Here is a 10,053-nt window from a genome sequence, read left to right as displayed (position 1 = left end):
AGGGATATCGTCGCCGGGCGATGAAACTGTTCATCAGCAAGACGGATATCATTAAACCTAGCGCGAACATCGTCGGCTAGTGCACGGATTGGAGTGCGAGTGGAGAAGTTGGGGCTGACCTTGAGCACCACGTCGATTTTGAAGGTGCCTGTTCGTGACCTTATCGTCGCCGAACAGACCGTCTCGTCTCCGACGCTTGTCGTGGGGAGCCGGAACGCCGCAGCGAGCGATCTATCAATGGTGCTCACCGGGGAGCACGGGTCGATCAGGGCACCCGTCTCGTATTTATTGGTTCCTGTGTCGAGAACCACGATGGCCGTCGGGATGATTTGCACACTCCGATGCTGCAACAGAGACGCCACAGATGGAGCTGCAGTTGGCGCTTCGGCCTGGTCGGAATGCTGGGAACGATTCCGCGAGCTGGGTGTTGGACCCCGAGAGCGTGAGCCGGAAGCTGATGGTCGTGATGCAGTTACCGAAGGTCGCACTGGAGAAATTGACTGGCGTCGCGAACTGGAAGACTCGCGCATATGGAGCAACGTGTGGTGGTCCTGCCCACATTTTTTGCACGTGTCTCCGCTGCGACATACTTCTTCGGAGTGCTGATGTGCCAGGCAATTAGCGCAGTATTTGTTAATGATAACGGCGCGTAGCCGCTTTTCAGTACTGAGCCTCAGAAACCTGTTGCATTTCCATAGCGGATGGATTCCCCGACAGACTCGGCAGCGGTAGGATCGAGTACCTCGGGAACGTCTGTCGTCCAGAGTTTGGGCGCTGCGAGGTCGTGGAGCCATGGTTTTAATGCTTTAATATATAAAAAAAAAAATAAATGATAAGTACATTTAGTGTCAATCGTGAACGAATTTTGGAGCATGAGGACAGAAGGCACTATTTTGGAAGTACTGAGGCTGCCTTGGCCTCCATAGGCAGAAGTACTAGCTTATGGACGGGACGTTTAATAATTCCTCGAGCGGTACGGATTTCTACTACGCGAACTCTACTATCGGCCCCTGGAAAGACAGATACAACTCTGCCGAGCCGCCAGTCGTTTGATGGCATATTGTCTTCTTTGACTACCACCATATCATCGACTTGTATATCTTTGGACGGATTCTGCCACTTATTGCGCTTGTGCAGTTCCTTTAAATATTCCTCTTTCCATCGCGCACTGAACTGCTGATGCAGGGCCTTTAAATGTTGCCAGCGATTTATAATCGACTTAGCATCGCCCTTAATTTCGGGTTCAGCTGTGGAAAGCAACGGACCCCCAATCAGAAAGTGGCCTGGCGTTAACGCCAACAAATCAGAAGGATTTTCGGACATGGGAGACAGTGGCCTAAAGTTAAGGCACGCTTCAACTTTGGCAAGAAGGGTAGAGAGCTCTTCAAACGTATACTTCCGACTTGACGTCGACTTGTAGAAAAGTGTTTTAAAGCTTTTCACTCCAGCCTCCCATAGTCCTCCCATATGTGGAGCTCCTGGTGGAATGAAACGCCACAAAAGTCCCTGATGGCGATAGGCATCAGTCACAGACTCCTTGATCGCTTGCATAAAATCACGCGAAAGTAGAGTCGCTGCCCCCACAAAGGTTTTGCCATTATCCGAATGAACCCGCTGAGGACAACCCCTCCTCGCTACGAATCGGGCAAAGGCTGCGAGGAACTTCTCGGTTGTGAGGTCGGAAGTAGGCTCTAAATGGATCGCCTTTGTGGAGAAACATACAAACACGCAAACATATCCCTTGGTAATGAGGCATGCTCTGCCTGTATAGTTTTTTATTTCAAATGGGCCTGCATAATCAATGCCAGTATATGTAAAAGGCCTGGAAAAGGAAACTCGATCGGTCGGAAGATCGCCCATTAATTGCGTCTGTAATTTCTTCTTGTAAATAGTACACACCTTACAGGAGTTTAGCACAGCTTTTACCAGATTCTTGAGTTTAGGAATCCAATACTTCGATCGAATGAGGCGTACCACTAGTTGGTTGCCGCTATGCAGGGAAATCTGGTGTGAAAAAAGGACGAGCAGACGAGAAAGCCTACAGTTATATGGCAGTATAATAGGATGGCGCTCGTCATACTGAAGTGCTGTTGAGGCAGTAATGCGACCACATGCTCTTAAAAGGCCGTGCTGGTCTAGGAATGGAAACAGGTTGGCTATCGGGCTGGACACTGGAATTGGACACTTATCGTTTGGGAATTTAAGCTCTTGGGTATATTCCTCACGTTGAGCATATAGAATAAGGGCTCTTTCAGCTTCTCGGACCTCCTCCTTTGTAGGCCGGTCAGCTGGGCCCCTCGGCATCTTGCGGCAGCGTTGAGTGAACCGTAACACGTACGCAAGGACCCGCAGAGCCTTGTCCAATTTGGAGAATCGTTCCAGAAAATCGTCGGATAGGGCCTTTGCGAAATTGACCTTCACAGCACGCTGCTCTAAGTCTGTAACTGGAGTCGCAAGCCCCTGTGTTGGCCACTGGCCTTTTGGCTGTTGTAACCAGTCCGGTCCTTTCCACCAGAGTTGGCTGTGAACCAGATCCTGCAGCGAATCTCCTCGGCTGGCTAGGTCCGCGGGATTGTGTTCAGATCGCACATGCGCCCAATGCTCAGCGCTCGTCACCTGAGTAATCCTGGTCACTCGGTTGGCTACAAACGTGGCCCATTGGCATGCCGGTTTGTTCAACCATGCGAGGACGATGGTGGAATCAGTCCAGCAGAAAATGTCGGAATTGGAAATTTGCATATTCGGAAGGATAGCTGCGATCATTTCTGACAACAACAAGGCCCCACACAGTTCGAGCCGTGGAAGGGACACCGTTTTAACAGGTGCGACTCGGGTCTTGGCGGTAAGCAGATGTGTCATAATATTATGTCCTACTTCAACCCGCAATTATATTGCGGCCCCATATGCCTTCTGCGACGCATCACAAAACCCATGATGCTCGACTTTCACCTCTGGCTGGAACCCAACCCACCTAGGAATACGGATTTGCTTGAGCTCGGAATAGCTGCGCAAAAACTCTTGCCATCTTTGATTCATTTCTGTGGGGATATTTTCATCCCAGCCCAACTGTTGCAACCAAATTTCTTGCATAAAGATTTTTGAGCGGACAATAAACGGGGACAGCCATCCCGCGGGGTCAAAAAGTTTCGCGATCTGGGAAAGAACCTCTCGCTTCGTATACGTAGATTCAATCGAAACTAGCGGTGGAACAAAATAGAACTCGTCCGAGGTCGCATTCCACCGAACCCCAAGTGTTTTGGTAGTGCTTTCGGAATTGAGATCGCGAAAGTCATCGTGGAGTAGGTGTTCGTTAGGGATAGCTTCGAGTATGCTATTCTGATTCGCTGTCCACTTTCTCAACGGGAACCCGGCAAGGTTAAAAGCGTGGCAAAGCTCGCTGATAGCAAGTCGAGCCTCTTGTATGCAATTGGCCCCTGCCAGAACATCGTCTACGTACATAAAATGCCGAATAATATTGGTTGCTTTAGGAAACTCCGTTTCTACGTCGTCTGCCAATTGTTGGAGTACGCGAAGTGCCAGAAACGGTGCACAGTTGACACCAAAGGTGACGGTTTTTAGTTCGAAATCGCTTACTTCTCCTTCTTTGTTTCGGAATAAGATTCTTTGGAACGGCGTGTGCTTGGGATCGACCCAGATTTGAAGGTACATTTTTGTAATGTCTGCACTGAACACGTACTGGAAATAACGCCACTTCAAGATCTGAATGGTTAAATCAGATTGTAGGACTGGACCAGCATGAAGAATATCGTTCAAGCTTGTCCCATTTGCTGAAGGGCTAGAAGCATTGAATACCACGCGTAGTTTGGTGGTGGTGCTCTCGGGTTTGATCACAGCATGGTGTGGAAGATAATAGTTTGGAGTATCGTAAGACGGGGGAACTTCTCTCATATGACCCAGATCCAAATACTCTTGAATGACTGAGTCATATTGCTCTTTTAGTGGAAAGTCTCTTTTTAAACGGTTTTCGTTCCTAAGAAGCTGAGCTAGGGCAATGGATCGCGAGTGCCCCAATTTGGATCCGAAATTTTCGGGTTCGCGAAACGGTAACGTTACCACGTATTTCCCGCTCGCGTCTCTAGTGGTGGTTTGGAGAAAATTGCTCTCGCAATAGGAATCGGATTCCTTTACCCTCCTTGTTGGTATATTCTCCACCTCCCAAAACTTAGTGAGAAGTTTTTCTAAGACCCTGTCACTTGTCTCGGTTATCTGGGTCGTGAAAGCTGCTACCCGCTTTTGGACTGATGCATTGGACACTGGGCCGGTAAGCACCCAGCCGAAAATAGTCTCCTGTCCTAGCAGAGAGCCGCAAATGTTGGTGCGCGTGCCGCTCAGCAACACGGACGGTAAAATGTCGGCTCCGATCAGAACATCTATCTGGGAACTCTCTAAAAATGTTGGATCTGCCAGGGGGATGGCCGGTAAATCAACCAGCGCATCTCGTGGAATTGGGTACGACGGAAGCATTCCAGCCAGTTCGGGCAAGACGTAAGCTGTGGTTTCTAGCTGAAGGCCTGGCTTATTAGGGGCTCGAATAGAAAAATGGCAGAGCTTGGTCGCCTGAGCGGAAACGGTTTGATTTAAGCCCGAAACTTGGGCTTGGATAAGGCGGAATGGCAGCTTAATCAGATTGAACAGGCGTTCCGAAATAAACGTTGCCTCAGAACCCGAGTCTATTAGAGCACGAGCCCTGTAGTTCGTTCCCAAGTGGCATATATCAATAATGGCCGTGCCTAGCAAAACCGCTCTAGCACCGGTTGCGAAATAGTTCTGCACACTGGGCGGATTTTCTAGACCGGTGGCGGCCCCTTGCACCGCTGGGTTTTGAGGGCTTGCAGACGAACTACTTGCGGAAGTTGACCCACGGGAAATGGGGTTGCCTTTATGCAACAGTGTATGATGCCGAGCTCGGCATGTGAAACAGCTGTGAGTGCTAGTACAGTCACGTAGCTGGTGTCCTCTTGCGAAGCAATTTTGGCAAAGCTGTTTTTTTTTGATGTAGATTGTTCGCGCATCCACAGACATCTGGAGAAAGCGCTGGCATAAGCGCACTGGATGACTTTCTTTTGAGCACAGGTCGCAATTCTTTGGTTTAGTAACTACCTTGGCTTCGAAAGAGTTGAGCTTCCTGGGAACGGGTTGACTCTTAGCGTTAGAGTGATTGCTGTGGCTGGGTTTCATATCCTCAATCGCCTCTAGCGTTCGGTATCGTTCGCTAAGAAACGTGTTCATTTCATCCCAGGTCGGAATGTCGGACTTGGATGAAAGGGACTGCTCCCATAAGGAAAGGGTCAGTTTCGGCAATCTACTGGCGCACAGGAATACCAGGAGACAGTCCCAGTTCTCTGTGGAAATGTTGGAATGAGCCAGCGCTATCAAACACCCTTGGATTGTGCTCTGTAGGTCTTTCAGTGCCTGGCCAGATTCGGTATTTACGGAACCCAAATTAAAAAGCAGTTTGAGTTGGCTATTTACTAGCAGTCTCTTATTTTCGAAACGGTCTCGAAGTGCTTCCCAAGCTGAATTGAAACCCTCATTTGTTAGAGGGGATTTGGATACGATTGCCTTAGCCTCGCCGCTAGTTTTAGCGTTGAGATGGAAAAGTTTTTCGACCGATGTCAACCTAGGATTGTTGACATAAACTGCGGTAAAAAGATCCCTAAATGTTGGCCATTTCAAATAGTCTCCTTCGAAAACCTCAGTGTCGCATGGCGGTAGTCGGCATCCGGACGAAAACGGAATGGGCAGGGTGTTGGAATTGGCGTTGGCCGTTTGAGTTTTCACTCGCTCAATTTGTTCACTGAGTTTCGCGGTACAGGATTCGTAAGCTTCATAGCAATGCTCATATTTGGCTTGCAGAAGTTCTAACATTGCATGCGCCTCCCCGCCCCCCGCAAGAATTGCGTCTGAACATACTTCGTACTCGTTCTCTACCCTGTCCCATAATGCCTTGATTTGATCACGTCGAACTTGGCACGTGTGGACCGAAGGATCTGAAGCCCCTGAAACGTTTATTCTGGCTTCAAATGTGCTCAGACGGTCAGAGATCGAAATAAATTTGTCTAAAACTGCGTCGCGTTGGGCCATCTTTACACTGGATCGCGTGACTTTTATTTGTGGAACTACAGGAGCGTTTAAGGAGCTGTCGCTTTTTGCGTTGGAAATCAACGCTTTGGGTTCTTGTTTACCCTGAGACACACGAGGGGACGCTGATCGTGGTCGCTCTAAGCTTACCCGCGGGGTTGTCTTCAAATTTTTCTTATCCCCTATGGGCATGCTAGAACAAGGATCAGGAAATTGCCTCTATTCGCAGTAAAAATAAAAATCAATTTTATATTAAAATCAATGGACTCGTATTGATCTTGATGCCAAAATTATTTTTACTATTAATTGGTTTAATAAGCAGTAAATAAAAAACCTGGAATTTATGGAATGGAATGAATGGCAATTTTTTTGGAACAAAGCATATAGGAAATATATCAAAAAAGATAAATTGTATATATCCAGAACAGTCACGCTGCTGTGGGATTTGCCAATGACTACTTGGTAACTCGATAGGAAAAAATTAATAAACAATGTTAGTTGGAACACAACAAAACAATTTTTAAGGTGTATTATTTATATATATAATGTCGTATTTATTGTTTAATTATGCTTTGTTTGCCCTCAGGTTACTTGAGTTGTTTATTATTGCTTGAGTTATTTATTATTATTTTTTTGTATGGAATGGCGCACTGATGTTTATAAATAATAATCAATAATATTAATATATGCCAATATATCGCGTTTTATATGTGACGAAATGAATGGAATGTAACAATAACCCTTTTGAATATTTCCACTGTCCCAAGTGGATTTGGTCGCTCAAGCTTTGACGGAATGAATGGAATGCAACAATAAACCTGTTGAATGTTTCCACTGTCCCAAGTGGAATTGGTTGCTCAAGCTTGGGATATATATGTATATATGTATATATGTATAAGGAAATAACTTTACAAAAAAAACGCAGGTGGAGCTGAAGTATTTCGTTATTAAATTTATTTGCTGCTCCGTCGTGTCATGCGTAGCCCTCTTGATATGTCTGGTTATTTCTCACATACACTTGTTTGATGTTGTTTATGTAAACAAATACTTGACAAAGATAAAATTAATTTGAAATAAGTGTGATCAGTTTGCGTTTATTTGTTAACACACATAAACTGGGATGGCTGGGATGTTTGCTGGAAATGTTTGTTGTTTGTGGACTGTATTGTATTTTATTTTCGTATATGTATATGTTTCACGAATATGCAAATGTGGATATGTAAAATTATTATTTTAAATTATGTACGTAAGTGAATATATTTTCGGAAATGTACGTATGTAAATATGTTTCTGGAATGCACGTATGTAAATATGTTTCTGGAACGTACGTATGTGAATATATTTTGGAATGTACGTATGTGGAATGTACGTATGTGGATAAAAAATGGAAATGGAAAAAAAGAAAACCGTGGAGTCGCAAAATGGCGATCGGTTGGAAATAGTAAAAATCGTACTTATCTTTTTGTTCTTAAAATTGAAGAAAATCCACCGGTGCCGCTGGGAATTGCAGATCGATCCGCCCGAAGAACCAAAAAATGAAAAGCTGGGGGGGGGGTGGCGGATTTCTGCCCTTGGAGGTGATGAAGGAAATGGCGACTCGTTGGGTTCCTTTTTATTCACTTTGATTTTTATTTCAATATAACTTATTTCACATAACTTGCACAACTTCACTTAGTGGCTTCGAAATTATAACTCTTTAACTCTACTTAAATCTAATGCTAGGAGAGCGGGGGTGGAGACTGTTAACAGACCGAGAGCGAGATGAGAGTTCATCTGGACATAACTGCTCTCGACTGTTAACGAATAATTTGGACAGTGGCCCCTCCTTGGCGCGGACAGTTATTAATATTTATCTGTTTATTGGTTGCATTGATATGTTGGATTTCGTTAAGTTTGATTTTTTCAAGGTCCTCCGCGTCTGGCATTCTGGCCATTACTTTTAACGCCGCTCCCAAGAAGTCTAAACTTCGAGCAGGTTACGCAGGTGAGCGGCATCTACGCTCAAGAGCTTCTGCATGTGTGACAGGTGAAACATGTTGATCGTACCACCAGTCTCTTCCACCATGCGCCTATACTCTGAGAGATTCGCTAAGTGTCGTCCATCAATGATGGGAATGTATTTGGCGAGTACTGTGACGTGTGCCGATGTTAGGGTCAAAAGGAATAGCAGAGGAATGGATTTGAACCTGTAGTTTTGGATTTATAGTAGTATTTTATAAAATTTGTGTAGAACTCATGGAGTTCCTGGGCGCATGATCTTCTCAGCGCCAGTTGACAAAAGGTGGCTCCAAGTGACACGGAGCAGTCTTTGACTGTGTGGATCTCTCCGTTGCAATCCGCTATGACCTTGTCCTACAGTCTGAGTATTGTTTCGTTGTGTGACACGGGGAAAACGGTGGTTTTGACGTAGGCTGACTTAATTTTAGGAAATTTAATGATGAAATTCAAATTGTTAACGGATTTTAATTTTTTAACGGACGCAACGGACAATATATCTTTAATAGGGGTATCTGTGGGCTCCTCGATCCATACACTTTCAGCTCCATTGCAATCATCGTATAGGTGTCCCGAGTCAATTTGGGATTTTGTGTCGGAAATGCTATTGATTTGTTCTTGTACTTTGTTATTAATATGTATCTGTCTTTTGTTTGCATTGATAAGTTGGAATTCGTTAAGTTTTATTTTTTAAGGTCCTCCGCGTCTGGTGTTCCCGCCACTACTTTTAACGCCGCTCCCAAGAAGTCTAAACTTCTAGCTACCCTATGGTGGATGCTCAATGATTCGAGCAGGTCACGCAGGTGAGCGACATCTACTCTGAGAGATTCGCTGAGTGTCTCACGAATGCGAATTCTTCCCATATTAATATTCGTCCTTCAATGATGGGAATGTATTTGGCCTGCGAGTAGTCTGTGACGTGTGCCGATGTTAGGGTCAAAAGAAATAGCAGAGGAATGGATGTGAGCCTGAAATTTTGGATTTATTGTAGTGTTTTATAAAATTTGGGTAGCCCACCACCAAAACATAAAAGATAAGCGTAATTAAACAAAATGCGCGTAAATGAGTAATGAGTAAGAATAACAAAAATAAAACGTGATAATGACAAAAACTTAAGCCAAGTGGTTAGAGTTAAAAAATAGAATAAATAATGAAAAATTATCAGACGAATGGCAGCATAGTTGTGCTTCGCCTACCTGTCATGAGTCTCCTGTTGGATTTCACTAGGACTTTTTCGCCGGCATTTTCTCTGCTTCTCAGCTTGTTTTGGGCATGCCTAATCTTATCCTGTATTTTGCATTGAGGATCACTCGATTGTGTGACTACCATGTCGGCTAGTCTCTAATCGATGACCGAATGGATGGACTTGTTATATTTGGCCGTGGCCAGTAAGAACAACTCTACGGTGTCACTGATGCTTTTGTCGATTTTGAGGCATCTGGCAAGCTCCACCAGAGTGCTGTGGAGGGGCGGTGCATTCGATACGCTATCTCCGAAGTGATTTTCCAGCATGGTCAGAATGGTGTGCGATTTCAATGAGGGTTCATTGTCGCAGTAGATGACCCTGGCTTTATGGAAGACTTTCAGGAGTTGTAGTAGACCCGGTTTAAGATCCTCTATGGTTCTTGAGGGAATAGGTTGGACCAAATCGAATTTCGAAAATTTGTCAATGCATGTGAGGAAGTATTTCCTATCCGTAGATAAAATGTCTATGTGCAGCATTTCCCCTACATGAGATGGGACTGGCGTTTCGCCGAGCTCTTTTTTTTTAGGATGCCTGTCATGTTTTGCTTTAGCGCAGGTCTTATAATTAGTGACGATTTCATTGGCAAGCTTGGTCAAGCTTCGGAAAGTAGTATTCCGAATGTACCTGCTTGACATATTCCTGTGCAGATCTGTGAGCCCTATTATGCCGGGCGATGAGGACTTCTCGTCTCTCAGCGACTGCGAAAATGT

General features: G+C 45.2%; 1 pseudogene; it reads right to left on the bottom strand.

The window, feature by feature from the left end:
- Positions 1-1,342: 1,342 nt before the first annotated feature.
- LOC128266038 (uncharacterized) lies at positions 1,343-6,292 on the bottom strand (annotated as a pseudogene).
- Positions 6,293-10,053: the final 3,761 nt, after the last annotated feature.

The sequence above is a fragment of the Drosophila gunungcola genome, unplaced genomic scaffold (assembly GCF_025200985.1).
Source record: "Drosophila gunungcola strain Sukarami unplaced genomic scaffold, Dgunungcola_SK_2 000244F, whole genome shotgun sequence".
Taxonomy (NCBI): Eukaryota; Metazoa; Arthropoda; class Insecta; order Diptera; family Drosophilidae; genus Drosophila; species Drosophila gunungcola.
The sequence above is the reverse complement of the archived record's forward strand: the minus strand, read 5'-3'. Positions and strand labels throughout refer to the sequence as shown.